Source organism: Protopterus annectens, chromosome 7.part0 (assembly GCF_019279795.1).
Source record: "Protopterus annectens isolate FY-2018-M chromosome 7.part0, PAN1.0, whole genome shotgun sequence".
Taxonomy (NCBI): domain Eukaryota; kingdom Metazoa; phylum Chordata; order Ceratodontiformes; family Protopteridae; genus Protopterus; species Protopterus annectens.
Genome location: NC_056739.1, coordinates 1,154,275,995 through 1,154,289,570, shown reverse-complemented (window position 1 = coordinate 1,154,289,570; position 13,576 = coordinate 1,154,275,995). Strand labels below are relative to the sequence as shown.

Sequence of the window (13,576 nt, the reverse complement as noted above, 5' to 3'; positions counted from 1 at the left end):
CTATACGTTAAGAACCAGCAAAAATGAAATGGCCCTCATACTGTCTTGCTTCATCTTCATGCAGTCCTCTACACAGTTTTTATTTATACAAAAATGGATGTAGAAGAAAGATATAGTCAGCACAACAGTAAACTAATACACTACTTGTAAATAAATGTGTTCCTCTAAGCATGTCAGTATCCTATTACAGTATGAGACTCTTTTACAGTGACTGACCACAGAACCAATGTCATTAGTTCATTATTTTTGAAAACTACCATTTATAGTTCTCTATACAAGACATGCATCTCATTGCCATTTTATGCACTTTAGCAACAATTTTCAATTTTTCTTATACATATAAAATGTCCTTGACTGAATCACAACTAATAATAAAACAGCATAAATTCTTCTTTAATGCTGATCCATCTAATAAAGGTGAACAACTTACTAGGTCCACCATTCCTTAATCAACAGTTTATCATTAATCTTCACACATTCAGTCACATAATTTGTCTACCTATGTTGCGATTTGTGTTTTTCTCTTTTACCCTCTATAAATAGCAACTGATTCATGACTGTGGGGTACGTCACCAGACATAGTCCTTGATGTGTGACTGTGGGCTACATCAAAAGGCAATATGTGACTGCAGGCTACGTCACTAGATACAGTCTGCAATGCGTGACTGTAGGTATGGCACCAGACACAGTCTGATGCGTGACTGCGGTCTACGGCACCAGACACAGTCTGATGCGCACACCAGACACAGTCTGATGCGTGACTGCGGTCTACGGCACCAGACACAGTCTGATGCGTGACTGCGGTCTACGGCACCAGACACAGTCTGATGCGTGACTGCGGTCTACGGCACCAGACACAGTCTGATGCATGACTGCGGTCTACGGCACCAGACACAGTCTGATGTGTGACTGCGGTCTATGGCATCAGACACAGTCTGATGCATGACTGTGGTCTACTGCACCAGACACAGTCTGATGTGTGACTGTGGGGTATGTTACCAGACAGTCTGCAAAGCGTGACTGTGGGATATGTCACCAGACACATTCTGCAATGCGTGACTGTGGGTTACGTCACCAGAGACAGTCTGCAATGCATGACTGTGGGCTACATCACCAGACACTATCTGCAATGTGTGACTGTGGGCTACGTCACCAGACACAGTCTGCAATGTGTGACTGTGGGCTACGTCACCAGACACAGTTTGCGATGCATAACTAAAGGTTATATCACCAGACAGTCTGCAATACATGACTGTACGTCACATCACCAGACACAGTTTATTATGCATGACTGTAGGCTGTATCACCATACAAAGTCTATGATGCATGACTCAGGGTCATGTCACCATGTGAATGTACGGTGGGCCATGTCATCCTGCACAGTATATGATACATGACAGTGAGCCACATCACCATGCACCGTCTTTCCTATGTAAATGTGAGCTATGCCACCATGCATAGACTGCAATGCTTGACTGGGGTCCCTGTCACCAAGCACAGACTGTAATACTTGACTGGACTCTATGCCACCATGAGCAGTCTGTGATCAACAACCTGGGTCGATGTCATCATGCACAGTCTGTGATTAATTACTGGAGTCAATGTCGTTGTGCTTGACTGGGTCCATATATCCATTAACAGGAGGTGACACAAGCTTGTGGGAAAGGCCACATCACCATGGGGTATCTTTGATGCTTGACTATTGGGCCATGTCACCAGGCACACTCCATAATGCATGACCTGGGTCACATCACCAGGCACACTTTGTGATGCACTGCATCTCTACTCAGCTTGATTTAGCATCTCCTGATTTTCTATTGAATGATATCAGGTCAGCCAAACAAGTTCAGCTAAGCTAAGCTAAGCTAAGCAAGTTCACTGCAACACTTTCGTCATTATCCTCACATGTGAAGTGCTCTAAAACTCAGCTTTAGTACTAGGGTTTGCAAATAAGGTATTAGAATACCACTGCTGGTTGCCTTACTCCCCATGACTTTAGAGAAGAAAGAGATGGCTAGCTGGCACACATGGAGAGCTCCCTCTGCAATGGCATTAAGGAGGTTCACTCAGTGATACAAATGTTGGAGATCTGGTTATGTTCGACTCCCTCACAGGGAGGATATGGGTCTTTGATTTAGCTGGCAGCAACCTGATGGGGTCAAGGAGGATGACTGGCTGTGTGTAAGTAACACACTCAGGGTGGCACACAGACATGCCCAGAGTGTGGCATAAGTCTGGATGTCTGTGTGCCCATGCCTCACAAATGTACAGATTTTTGCAGAATGTCTAGATTTTTGCCTCTTATTTTTGGTCTGTTCCTCATAACATTTGTGGTTTTCTGGCAAATTACTGAGGATTGAAGTCACTAAATAATACTAAATAATGACAAGATTTGAGTTTCAGACTTAATATCCTTCAGAAAATATATAATAATGTAAAATGTGTCATTCTAACAGCTTTCTAAGTTTATATGAGCAATATTTAAAATTTTTCCCTATTTTTGGACCTTTGTCCACCCATTGTTCTGGCTATGTTCATATTTCTTGTGTTAAAAGGTTGAGAGATATGTGTGTGCCTCTCACAGCTCTGCTTTCAGCCTTAAAACCAACATGAAATAAATTAAGTGGTAAGCAGAGGATGCCACCCCCAGTCCCCTACAGCTTACACATTAAAAAAACAAACAAACAAAAAACCCTTTGAGAAGTTCATTCTCTCACCTCATCCTTCTTATAAAATATACCCAGAAATGTGCACGTTGCCACTATTGAGAGCTGTAGTTTTCATAACTATTTAGTAAGCTCAAATACCAGGAAATCAAAACAGAAACAGTTACTGTACATTTAAAAGGGTACTTCCTTATTGCACAGAGTAAATACTAGTAGAATGCAGCTGTGAGAGAATAGTTATCTTTATCACAGATCACTTTTGCACACTTTACAGTATAAAGTGTCTCTCAGAGAAAAACACAGAAACAGTTTAATTTTTTTGCTAAGAGACAGTAGTATGTCACTTTTTTTATAAAATGATTCAGGTTAAATCTCTCAAATGTTGCAGATTATGAGGTATCTCTTATTTTAGCACTTAAATCTTCTCTATATTAGTGGAAAAAGGCAATTCTGTGCAATGTCCAATAAAAAAACTATAGACATGAATACATAACTTATAATGCTTTGCAGCACTCAGATATTATAAATATTTGTCCTTGGTTTTAAGGTGTTTTTATAATGCTTTGTAGCAATCAGATATTATAAATATTTGTCCTTGTGTTTAAGGTGTTTTGAATTTTTTTTCGACCTGACATGTTGACCTCTGTGAAACTCTCCACCTACCATATTCTCTACAAATCCATTTGCCTCCTCACTTGCTTGACAGGGGGGATCCGTAACACACTTTCATCTGGTGGGACTCCTTTCCCTGGCAGAAGTATCTGTTTGTAGTGGAATTCAGGCTCAACCAGATGGGGAACGAGTGTTAAGGAGGTGGGGGATAAAAGTGGGTCCCCTCTACCACAAAGCAGGATGTAGAATACCTTTACTTCTTATCACTTCTGTAAACCACCGTACACATGTAATACTGCCACTGAATTGAATTCACACTCCCATGACTATGTGAATACTACAGTGTCTGCACATGTCTTTTAGAATTTTCCTCTTTGGTTCCAGATACTGCCAACCCAATTTGCTGGAATTTTGTAAATAATTATATGTCATTGGTGAATATTAATATGATTTATATAGAAGTGTAACAAAAGGAGACACTGCCAGCCCAGCTATCTGGAATTTTGTAAATAATTATATGTCATTTATGAATGTCAACATGATTCACATGCTTGTGTTACAAATGTATTAGAACTGTATGTTATGTGTAAATCAAACTGCTGGTACAGAAGTGTGTGTGAAAAGAGTGTGTACAGTACTGAGCATAAAGATGCATCCACAGTGTACCCTACTGGAAAAGAACAGAAATGTATATAAACTATTGTAACTGTGTAAATGTATATATTTTAACAGTGGGAACCGGAACGTAGAAGGTTAACTTGCAAAACTTCAAAAAAATTGTTGAAATTAAATTATTTTATAACTGCACCATAAAAGATGGTTTCAATGCAGCAAGGATATAGGATGTCTAAAACTAGTGAGTCTCCTGGATTGTCTTGTAAGTGTTTTATTGTTTTATGTCTTCCAGTGGTGCAAAGATCTAAGGGCTATGTATTTTTCACAGGTAGATGTGAAAGGCTGGCAGTTTCTAGTAATGGTGGTTTAGCTTGGGAAGTAAGTCAGATAACAAGAAGTGATGTCATCCTGCAAGCTAACCCAGCAGTAACATTTGAGATATTAATTTAAGAATACTCTAAGAGAGACACTGCATTCTGTCCTGACAAGAAGATTTATTCACCACACTTACCTTCCTCTGTAAGTAAGTTAACTAGAATACAGTAATTTATTTTAGATAGAGTCAGGAATATAGCTGAGCTTAATTTGGATGTTTTTCTTTACTTGAGACTGTCCTGCAATGTTGTTTTAAATATTTCCTGTGATTTTGAACTCTAAAGTTACTGTGATTAGTTACTGAGTATTTTCTTGTTCTTTTATTATTTATTATTAAATATATGTAAACCTATCATTGTGGCTGATATTTGTAAGACATATTTAAGTTCTGGGAGTACTTGCATATTTATTTGGTGACACTGTGGGCCACTCCTAATAGCCTTGCTCTTGGTCAAACTACTATTTGTATTAATAGTAACATTACACAGTAAGACTGGACACCCTTTGTTAATGGCCTTAAAGTAGCTGATAAGGAGTCAGCTGGTGGCAGTGACAACTACCTTATAGTCTGGGCAAAAGGGGGCATAGCTAGTAAATCTGTTTCAACCTTTCTCAGGTGTGTGTGTGTGTGTGTGTATAAATCAAACCTCAAAGTGTGTGTGTGTGTGTGTGTGTGTGTGTGTGTGTGTGTGTGTGTGTGTGTGTCAGTTACTTGGGCAGGAACATGAAGCACTGGTTGAACAGACAGGGTGCTGGAGGTCTTGGCTCTTGGCTTGGCCACTCAGCTGTGACCTCAACCCTATAGCTGTGCCAGTGGGGAGTACTATTGGGGATCTGGAGAAAGAGGGAGACACCAGCTCCAGACGGACTCTGGTCTCTGTGTGCTCTTAAGGGAAATTGCACTTTACTGTGTGTGTACTTGTCATCCTCCAAGAATGTAAGTCCCCCACTGTTGCCAGTGGTGAGAACTGAGGCTCCTTGATTACTGGGCCAGTGCTGGGGCATTACAGTTCCCATCAAGAAGTGACACCCATGGTGCTTGTCCCACTCACCCAGCAAAGACAGCCAACTTCTGGGTCTTCAGTCCTAACCCTCCAGCTAAGCCTCTGATCTATGGGTTTCAGGTCATGCTGGGCTGTAACCATATCCGCAGCAGGTCTCCAAGGTGAACAGCCTCTGGCATGTTAGAACAATGTAGGTAAGGGAAGTTGGCGAGCCAGACCTGTAACTTCCAGATAAGGATTGGCTCTAAGGGCTGGGTAGGTCAGGCTCAGGCATGAAGTGGGACTGCGGCTGGACAAGGCGTCAGCCCCCCCATGTTGTGCTCCCTCCCTCCCAGGGGGATGGCAGCAGTGACTCTGGACATATGCCAGGCCCTTCCTATGGATCTCCCAGGCTGTGGCAGGCACTGGTCCCGACTGGCATCCCACATCATCCAGCAGCTAGCAGCTGACATAGAACTGGTGCGGACTGAGGGAACCCGACTGTTTAATTAAAACAAAGGATTGTGAAGGCCCAAGATGGGTGTTGACATGATTTGATTTCTGCCCAGTGCTCCGAATATCAAAGTGAAGAAATTCAATGAAGCACGGGTAAACAGAGGGAGTAACTATAACTCTCTTAAGGTAGCCAAATGCCTCGTCATCTAATTAGTGATGCACACAAATGAATGAATGAGTTCCCCACTGTCCCGACCTACTATCTAGTGAAACCACGACCAAGGGAATGGGCTTGGCAGAATCAGTGGGGAAAGAAGACCCTGTTGAGCTTGACTCTGGTCTGGCACTGTGAAGAGACATGAGAGATGTAGAATAAGTGGGAGGCCTCGACTGCCAGTGAAATACCCCTACTATTACCCAGCGAGGCGGGGGGGGTTGCTTCTGGCTCCAAGAGTCTGGGCATCCAGGTGTGATCTGCTCCGGGGACAGTGTCAGGTGGGTAGTTTGACTGGGGGGCTACACCTATCAAAGAGTAATGCAGATGTCCTAAGGCAAGCTCAGGGAGGACAGAAACCTTGTGTGGAGCAGAATGTAGTAGAAGAAGCGGTAGCAGACCAGACAGTGTAGTACATTTTTTAATTTGAAGGAAAATTATCATGTTTAGCCAACCTGCTACACAACAAGGGAAAAAACACTGACAGGTATGATTCTTCAACAAACATTCATTTACATATGTAGTTACATTCATATGCAGTACAGAATTTCTGTCTTTCTAAAAAGTTAAGGTTGAATACCTGTATCTGCATAATCACACAGAAAGGACTTCATTATGTTATGCAATAATAACTTACTAGTTCTATCTGAAATATATATACAACCAAAGAATGCTACAAGTTGTATACAACAAAAAGAAATTGTGCTAGTGTTGGGTCATACCCATGCAATACTAAGCCCTGTGCATAACATATTTGCAATTTATACACTGGAAAAAAGACTGCTACCATTTTAAATATGCTTCCCCAGTTTCAAAGTTTAGAAATGAGCCTTCATTGCTGGGTGACGTGCATATGTGGGCATTAAGATTTAAGTGCCATCATGAGTAACATACAGATCTGTTTGGAAAAAGAAGCATCTGAGGCAGTGCAAAAACATAAACAACAAAACCTAGAGATTTTTGAAAAGTATAAAAAAGACATATGGACATGGGAAAGAGAGATTTGATATGGTGCAATATTTATGCAAAAGAGAAAGCCAAATTAGTCAATATAAAGAAGGCAGCCCCAAATATATTTGAAGAGAAATATAGGCAAAGGCATCCGGATATGGAAAACTTCACAATAAAAAAATAATATCACAAACAGGGAATGCAGAAAAGAAAATTAATAAAGTAGAAGTTAAAAAATAGAAGTTGAAGTTATGGAGTGCCTGCAAAGTGAAGGATTTGGTGTACAATGTCTAACACAGGTTACATCGCAGCATGATGGAGTGAGTCCCCAAAGTAAGGAGAAGCAAGAAGATCAGGAGACATCTGAAGTAGAAATATGGACATGGGAAAGGAAAACAGATTTAATATGGTGTAATGTTTATGCAAAGGAGAAAGCAAAATTAACCAATACAAAAAGAGCAGCACCAAAAATAATTGGAGAAATACAGGCAAAGGAATCCAGACATGGAAAACTTTACAATATAAAAAATAAGAAGACAAAGAGGAAAAGTAGAAAAGGAGATCAGTAATGGAGAAGTTAAAGAAACAGAAACTGAGGTTATGGAGCACCTGCAAAGTGAAGGATTCAGTGTAGAAAATCTAATTCAGAAAGCACCACCACAGGATAGAGCAAGGGATATCCAAATTAATGGGAAACCAGTGGAACAGGAAGCAATTGGTCAGGTGCCATATGAAGACATTTTGGAGCCTTACACAGGAAACCAGTATAAATGTTCACTTGAAGCTAGACAGCAAGGGAAGGAACAGGAAACTTTGGAAACTCTGATGCAGTCAATATTGAGGAGTGATAGGCCAGTGAGTTCACATATGACAGAGCAACGGATGGCACAGGACGAAACTGAAGAGAATGTGCCACAGGAGGATGCTATAGAAACTTCTACAGAATGTCCGCAGGAAATGGAAAAAAAATGTATCCTCAGTTTAGAAGAAAATGAGCTAAGACAAGAGTTGCGTGATTTAATAGACATAGGCATATTAAGATCAATGAAAGAAATAGACTGCAGAAGGTCACTAAAACCCCAAAAGTCAGAAGTTTGATAAAACAAATGAACACAGTAATTAGGACTGTCCATAGAGATACATGTGATATAACAGAACTAAACAGGATGCATTACTGTGCAGCTAAATTAATAACTGATAAAGTTCTACCACAAGAACACAGGGTAGTGAGGGAAAGGAAAGGGAGAAACTGAATACCATTATGGAAGTATCTAACAGAGAAAACTATAAAGCAATTAAGAAAAGAAGTGTCACTGTTAGAAGAATATAGAAGAGGGGACAATTCAACAATAATACTAAGAAAGATAGGCGTGATAAAAGCAATGTGCAGTATTAGAACAGACCAGGATCTATCATGCGCTATCGCAAGTAACAAACTAAAAATCCCAGCACAGGTGGAAAAAGTTAGAAGACACACAGGTAAATGTAAAGGAAAAGTACAAAATAAGCAATTTATTGATGACCGAAAAAAGTTTTATACAAAACTGGGAAACAAAGTAAAAGGAATTGAAAGACCCCCCAAAATGGGAGAAATAGATACATTTTGGAGAAGTACATATGAAGATCCTGTGGAACATAACAAAGATGCTAAATGGATAGAAGAAGTAAAAGAAAGAATAAGAAATTTAAAGGTACAGGATATGAAATGGGATGAAATAACAGCTAGAGAGTGAAACAAAGTTAAGAAAAGCCTCAAATTGGAAATCCCCAGGCCCAGAAGCAGTACTTAACTTTTGGTTAAAAGTATTAACATATTTTCACAAAGATTTAGCCATGAGTAAGAACTATTTATATGTGCACCTTGAGCAGACACCAACCTGGTTAACAACATGAAAAACAATACTCCTGCTTAACAGTGAACCTGCAAGCTACACTAAAAATTATAGACCAATAACTTGCCTTCCGACAACGTATAAACTATACATGGGAATTGATGCTGACAGAGTTTATAGTCATTTAGAAGAAAACTCAATTATGGCAGTAGAACAAAAGGGCAATAAAAGAAAGTCATATAGAATAAAGGATAATTTGGTGTTAAATAAAGTCATAGTGGAGAACTGTAAAAAGGGGAAGAATCTAAGTATGGTATGGATTGACTAGAAAAAAGCATTTGACAGTATCCCACATTCATGGATAAAAGAGTGCTTAAAATGTATAAGATACACCCTACACTGATCGACTACATTACAGTGACCATACAATAGTGGCAGACCACTTTGCAATTAAGCCATGAAAAAGGACAAATTATTATCTCAGGGATAAGAATTCAAAGGGGGATATTCCAGGGTGACTCTCTGTCACCGCTGCTATTCCGCCTTGCCCTTAACCCATTAAGCTGTCTACTTAAAAGCTTAAGCCAGGGCTATACTTTGGCTCCTAGAAAACAAAGTGTAAATATTTCTTATCTTCTCTTTGCTGAGGATTTAAAACTGTACAGCTCATCACATGAGGAACTGAAAGCACAGCTGCAGGTTGTCAAAACTTTTTCAGATGATATAAGAATGTCATTTGGTCTTGATAAATGTGCAAAAGCAACCTTTAAAGCAAGAAAACTGCAGCACCAGGAAAACATCAGTTTGGGACAAGAACGTGATATAAAAGAACTTCTGCAAGAGGGTGTGCATAAATATGTGGGAATTGATGAAGGCTCAACAATAAAACATTAACAAATGCAAATAAAACTTAGTAAGGAATACTTTAGAAGACTAAAATTAATCCTGAAAACAGCCCTGACATCTAGGAATGAAATTCAAGCTATAAACTTATTTACTTTGGTGCCTACCAAGATTATATATTCCCTGTTCCGAAGGAGGAATGAGCCTTCTTGAAACGGATTACATATATAGATCTGCAATTGTGGGACTCCACACATATCTGCTGATGTCTCAAGACCCAGACGTAATGAAAGTTTTGAAACATGAGGAGAATAAATCTAAGATGACGTCTCTGTTTAATCTAGCAGAAGCATATTGGCATCATCAAACTAGAAGTAGATAAAAATCAGGCAGCAACTGAATGTACCAAAAAACAAAAGAAAGAATATAAGGCGAAGGACCAGATGAGAAGGCAAGAAATGTGGAAAATGCATAAATATAGTTGCAAGTACAGAAACTTCTGGAAGAACCTCATGTTAATCAGGAACAAATCCAGGAATGGTTAAGGAGAGGCAAATTCAAACCAAGAGATGAAAGGTTAATATTGGTGGCCCAAGATAGTAGGCTGTGTACACCTTGGTTTACAAAGTCCATTGAACATGTGAGAGAAACAGACAAATGTACATTTTGAAAAACCGAACTGGAAACAGTTGCACACCTCATTGCTGACTGTGACATACTAATGGCAGAAGGACTGTATACTGAAAGGCATAATAATGTGGCAAGATTGTTGCATTGGAGATTGTGCAAACATTATGGTACTGAAGTAGCTGACAAACACTGGAAACTTCAGCCACAAAGGATCACAGAAAATGATGAAGTTTACATCACATGGGATCATCCATTACCAACAGTTCAAAAGACAGATGCTAGAAAACCAGACATAGTGGTCCATGAAAAGAAGACAAAAGTAGCATTGATCATTGAAATCGCCACACCCAGTGACTAGAGTGTCTTGTGTACAGAGACACAAAGTCATAAAATATCAGAATTTGCAGGCAAAAATGAGAACAATGTGGAAGAAAGATACCCAGACGATCCCTAAAGTAGTAGGAGCAATGGGTCTTCTAGAAAAGAATCTACAATCCTATTTAGATATGTTACCAATACATGTAACTCTGTACGAATTGCAGGAGTCATTACTGGGCACATTGCGGGTGCTGTGAAGAGCGCTTCTGGCTGACATCAAAGACTGAAACAATACTAATTTCATAAACTTTAATTGTATTCTGGCTTAGGAATGGGGTCCATTCCCGTAATGGTATTAGAAACCCAAAAGATTTGAAGAAATTAAAAAGGGTTACATTTTTGACATGCTAAGAAGCTTCATCCTGTAGTCCTGGCTCTGATTCTCTTTGCCTCCATCTGCTCACTGTGTGTCACTGAGCAAACTGGTTAACCACACATTGCTTCCAAGTCATAACTGCAAAGATGACTGTTACAAATCAGTGACAAGAAATAGCTGAAGTAATGTACAACACAGCAGGCAATATAATAAACTGACATCATGCACAGAGTAATAGGGGATACAAAGCTTTGGAGCAATATAGCACAAACACTATACTTTTATAATGGCTTAAGTAATGAAACTGAGTCATGTAATGTCATCACTTTGTAGGACAGTACTGCCAGGCACTAAATATTAGTTCTCTATGGTCATATAATTTGCATAATCAAAAGTATTACTTAGACTTCAAAGCCCACTGTGCAAATATATCAATGACAGATTCAAACCATTTGCAGTCATAATCAGAAGCAACAAATGTATATAATCAATCATGAATTGAAGACAAGACCACCTGCGGAATAGCATTCTCAGCAAGACTACTAAAAACATGGGGCCTTGTGCAAGCTTACTTTCTCAGTCATGTTGACCATAACACTAACTTTGCTTTTGCTTGAGAAATAATTTTCCAAAGAAGAAAGTGACAAATTTAGTACTGGTTGCCGGATTCTATCTAATTAAATCCATCTACATCTAACCAATTAGCTTGTAACCTGACAACAGATAATTGCCACACAGTCCCTTACAGACATTTTAAGACAATGAAGCATCTGGATAAACTGCATTGCTAAACTAGAGCTCCAGCTACGTTGGACAGAAATTAACACCTGTTGCAAAGCACATTTTTGCACTCTAAAAGTAGCCATGAATAACACGCATGCAGGCGAGCGATAGCACTATTAAGCTTATTAAGAACAACTAGGAATCCAGTGTATATCAATTTTCTAACTAGGTGCTGGTGATGATAAAGACCTTGTGATTTCTTCAGATCTGAAGGTTTCTATCTGTCGCTGTTTTGCTCCTTTCCGCCCCGCCTCCACCTCGAACAGCTGAGAGTGCATCTAAATGTGGCAGCCGATGTCCCACGTTCATATCGAACTAGGTGAGTCGCTGCTCCTGGGGTTCGGATCTGCTCTCCGGTCCCACCAAGTGTTTTCATGGACTTACTCCCAAGTGTTTTCATTAAGGTTGAGAGAATCCTTCTCATTGTAAGAGTGAGCAATGAATCTCTTTTTAGTCATAGACTTGTCTTGTAGATTTGGAATAAACAGTGCACAATAGAAACGTTTCCACCATGGGTGAAACATGCTTCTAAAACCTTTTTTGTTTGGGGGAAGGAGAGCTGGTTCTCAGCCTTGTTCTACAACAGGAGTGAATAACTCCGACTGTGTGAGATGAATTTAGTGCCGACTTTCTGAGTTAACAGCAACACTATCTCTGTTCTGCCCCGTTTAAAGCATCTTTCCTTTACAGTTGCTTTCAACTAAAATGCAGCTGTTGCACGCATTAAATAAAAATGTTTTCCTCACTTTCGAAATAAAGGCCTATTTAGATGAACACAAAAGACTACATCTAGTCTTTTCCTGGTCAAACTGTATTACCCAAATATAAATAATCAATTCAAAATATCAGCCACTCAGCCAAAGTACTTAGAAGGTGGTAATAATAATAATGTAAAAGTTGCTGTCTGTATGTTTGTTTCTCAGTACTTCGATAAAAATAAAACAACAAACTTTAGGCATTGTGCATGTTCTCATGAGACAACAACGAGATGACAAAACGGCAGTACAACATATTAAGAACTCATGTCAGTCAAAACACAAACCTGGGAACATATCAGTCCTAGGATGTGGCAAGTCCTGGCCCAGGACTCCTGAGACATTAACATAGCGAAACCCTGATCTCTACAATACATATACCCCAGTCAAGGGGACATATTTCTAAAGCCAGAATAACATACAGAGGCATATGAATAATACAACCTGGATCCTGACAACCGCTAATGAACAGACATCCATTTGCAGCAAATCAAGGAGCTCTTAAAACGATCCCAATCGAAGCATTTTAATATGCGAAAGTAGTCTCACAAACAACTTTTTTGCGCAACATATTTTGGATTGCCATTCTGATACTTTAAACTACACCCAAGTTCATTTACTGCACATCTTTAAAAGTTATTTTCTGCGTACTTACTGCAACAACAGCCGCTAACTTGTAGGACAAAGCGAATGACTAGCCTAGTTTGTTCCCTGGTAGTGAACTAATTTCACAAGGTTTGCTATATGCCGGCAATTGGCAAATGACAAGTCCTTAGGCTTTAATTCTTTATTTGGAACACTAGTGCCATCTAGCCCTTAGTAAATATTTATCAAGCCACACATGCAGTAACTCTCTCACTACTGCTATTGGGCGGAAGGAATGTTGTGCAATGTTTTAGTTCGCAACACGTTGTGCTGTTGTACTGCTTCACATTCAGGCATCACGGTGAAGCGCTTCTCCAAGTTCTACTCCTTGGAGCACAGTGGACTTAGAAATTACTCTAACTTTCCCAGATTTTGACTAACATTTTAGCTCTGTCCCTCCTAAAACTGGTGATTGTTGGAGAAAATATGGTGAATTACACTTGATAAATAATGATAAAGTACAGCTGTGTAAGTAAAACCAGAAGATACGGAGCCCAAAAGCAAAATCCGTTGCCGAAATGT

General features: G+C 39.6%; 1 protein-coding gene across 1 annotated transcript in view; it reads right to left on the bottom strand.

Moving 5' to 3' along the window:
• Window positions 1–13,152, bottom strand: part of DAPK2 (death associated protein kinase 2) — a 1,192,346-nt gene extending 1,179,194 nt beyond the window's left edge. Inside the window, exon 1 of the mRNA XM_044077737.1 lies at window positions 13,065–13,152. The gene's annotated coding sequence lies outside the window, so the exon portion shown is untranslated. The remainder of the gene's footprint in view (window positions 1–13,064) is intronic.
• Between the last annotated feature and the right edge of the window lie 424 nt (window positions 13,153–13,576).